Below are 3452 nucleotides of genomic sequence, written 5' to 3'. Positions count from 1 at the left end.
AAACCCTGCAATGAGGTTTCTAATGATTGCAAGTATGTACATGTTCTGCTCCAACAAAGCTGGTGGAGATCTGCCAGGCTGAATAATAAGCAGGGACACCACACGCCTTCCATACATAATGGTACGGAAATGGAATATAAGTATATACTGCAGCTCTGTGGAACGCAGGGGCTTTTGTAGCCATTTATGTTATACAAAGATTTACATTTGGAAAAGTCATTCTGCTATATCTGGCAGAAATTTCAAGACAAATGGAACCCATACTTATTCTTTCAATGATAATACTGAGCACAGGATAAAGCTCTTAAATTCAGAGCACTTTATAAAAATTAATTACTACTTAGTTCACCCTTGTGAGGTGGGAAGGTATTACACCTGCATATACATGAGGACACCAAAGCACAAGTGGATTAAACAGCTCGTTCAGGATCCCAGAGGCAGGCTAATTGTTGAAATATGTATGCACATGTGCATCTGTGTGTGTTTGAATGGGTTTGGCCCCTCCAGAGCCTTCTCAGCACACAGAGGCTAAGTTGCTCTGCTGGGCTCCTCTCACCACAGAGTCCCAGGCATGTCTAATGAAAGACACCAACCCAAAGAAACGGAAGAGATTTTTTGTGGTTTGCACAGATGGAAATAAAAGCTAGCTTTCAAACAGGTGAGGAACAGAAAAGCCATTGTTAAAAAGCTGTGCAGTGCTCCAGTGACAGCTCCTAATCAGCTTGCCACTGAGCAGCGCCACACCGGAGCACAGCAGACCTGGGAATCCACGTGCCAAAAAACGTTATAAAACCTGGCCCTTGACAAATGAAGAGAGAAAGGGCTGTGGAGCCAGTGACAGAGACAGCCCCCCACCCACAGGGGGCTGGCAGCCCACTCCTCCTGCTCCAGTGACCTGAAAGCCCTGGAGCAACCTCTCCCCTCCTTGGACGCTTTGCTCACCACCTCCAGTCCCTGCACTGGGTCACCGAGTCCTCCTCTCTGTGTGAGCACCAGCAAAAGCACACATTGTCATGGGAACAAACAGCTCTTGGAGCGTCTGTAAGGCTCCTGTCAGTGCTGGCAGTGGGTTCCAGAGGCATGCTATAATTAGCAGTTACCTGGACACAGGGTTTGCCACTGATCCGTGGGGTAAAACACTTCCAGGTCTTCAGGATCAGCGTCATCCTCTGTCCCCAGCTCCTTCCCACTGTCATCTTTTATGTCGCTCTCTTCTATTTTTGTAAGGGCAAACTCCTTTTGGAGAGAAGAGATTCAGCTCATTAGCAATTGCATCTGGGTAATTTAGTGCTGGCTGAGAATACAAAATATTTTCCCTCGCCAGCAGATTTTTTTTTTTTTTGACATCTGAGATTCTTTCCACATGGTTAAATTTAGATTTAAAGTATATTAAAGGTTAAACATGCATAACTAGCATGACATTTGTGCTGAACAAAGCAACGCAGCTTATTTCCTATTCCAGAGCAGGTTGCAGGTCTCAAACCAGCTCTCACAGAGCCTTACCTGTATTTCAGTCAGAGGCAGGAGCCCTGGCTATTATTAGGGTTGTATAACATTGTAAGACCCCATTTTCCCTTGCCTAAAAATATGTCAAACTTTTAACTTTTTCAGCTGAAATTTTCCACACAAGTGGAATGCCTCAAGGCTTGTTGGTTGGTTTGGGGTTTGGTGAGTTTTTTTGGGTTTTGTTGGGTTGTTTTTTTCTTTCTTTTTCTTAAATGCACTTATTTCAGGCTTGGAGAAGATTTCAGCTAAAATAGTTCAGCTGTTTCCAAAACAGGACATGGGAAAAAACACACCGAGCTGCCCACATGATACAAATGTGAGGATCCTCTTCTCCACCCTCTTCCAGTGTTCTCCAAGGCTTTTAAAACAATGAGGCAGGGATTTAATCACCACCTCCATGGCAAGTGCAGCACGAGGCTGGCAGAGGTGTGGGAGAGCAGCCAGCATGAGCGGCTCGATGTTACACCAAGGGAAGAACAGCAGGGAAAAAATCCTTGCTGTGAGGGAAACCTTGGTGTTCAATGGAAAGCCTCCCTAGGGAGCTGGTGGGAGTCACAAAAAACTCTGGAGAGTGCACAGAAATGACCTGTACTCTCGCACCAGGCACTGACTCTGGGTCTGGGCTGTTCTGGTTCCAGCAGGAACAGATGAACTGGTCCAGGCTCATCATCCCCACAGCTCAGTGCCTGCTGAAGGGAATATTTTCAGCTTCTGAGATCACCAATTCAGTCACCACTGAGGAATTTGAGTTAACCACCCTATAGGGAATGATTAGTCCTAATTGTTGGCAATTAAGATGGAGTTACAGCTCACTTCATGAAGTGTTTGGTTCTTAATCCTTAGGATGTTTTCACAGGGAAAAATGTAAGTAAATTCAGAGGTTAACTGGGAAATTCTGGGACACATTCTGCCCTCAGTTCTTCCACTCTTTGGGAAAAAATGCATGCACATTTTCTGTCAGAATTTGGATGCTCTGCATATAAATATCCGTTTCCAGCCTAGAAGAGTCTTTCTGAGCAACAGAAATGTCAACCTGAGCAAAACACGTAGAGTAGCAACAACAGTGGCACTTGGGGACGTGGGCTGGTGGTGGCCTTGGCAGCACTGGGTTAAAGGTTGTACTCAATGATCACAAAGGTCTCTCCCAACCTACACAATTGCACAATTCCATGATTGTGATAACACACAAGGAAGGCTGACAAACCTACAGAATGTTTTTATTTCAGCTGTGGAAATGCACGAGGAACCAGATCTTAACTCCTGCTTTTGCTGAGTGCATCAGGGGCTTGGAATTGTTTAAATTATAACAAATGGTTAAAGCTCAGGAACAATCACAGCCATAAAAGCCCAGGTTCTGCAGATGAAAATCAATGTTAACATTTTCTGAGCCAAGACTCAACAGGACTAATAAAGAGTGAGTGGAGCAGTTATTCCTTAGCTGATTTCCACAGCTCTGTGATTATCCAAGAGGGAGTTAGTGATACAGGCTATTGTAAACTTACCACCAGGCCTCCCAGTGCTGGATCTGCTCAAACACATAATGGAGACAGCTGATGTTTACCAGCTCTGCTCAGGAAAAGTGTGGGGTTTAAACGCTCAGTAAGGATAAAAGGATGTGACTTGGTTCATTTAAGTGCTGCTGACACTGCCTGGCCACAGTTGCTTTGCAATACCCCATTTTCATTAGCATTTCTAGCAAAAACGGGCAGCACCACACAAGCGATTCTTCATTTACACAGAAATCAGCAGAACCCTTTCTGGTTTGTTTTCATAATTCAAGCAGGAGAAAGACATTTCCTAAAGAATAATGGGCATTTCCTTAAAGGCAAAAAGCATCTGTGTTTTATCAGTCTGAAGTCAGTGGAGCAGCCAAAACTTACAGGCACTCTCTGTCCCAGGCTGGAGCAGGAGAGGAGCACAGAGCCCAGCAGCAGGCTGACCCTGGA

The sequence above is a fragment of the Melozone crissalis genome, unplaced genomic scaffold (genome assembly GCF_028551555.1).
Source record: "Melozone crissalis strain CALT ecotype California unplaced genomic scaffold, PUWL_Pcris_2 ptg000068l_1, whole genome shotgun sequence".
Classification (NCBI taxonomy): domain Eukaryota; kingdom Metazoa; phylum Chordata; class Aves; order Passeriformes; family Passerellidae; genus Melozone; species Melozone crissalis.
Note: the sequence above shows the minus strand (reverse complement) of the source record.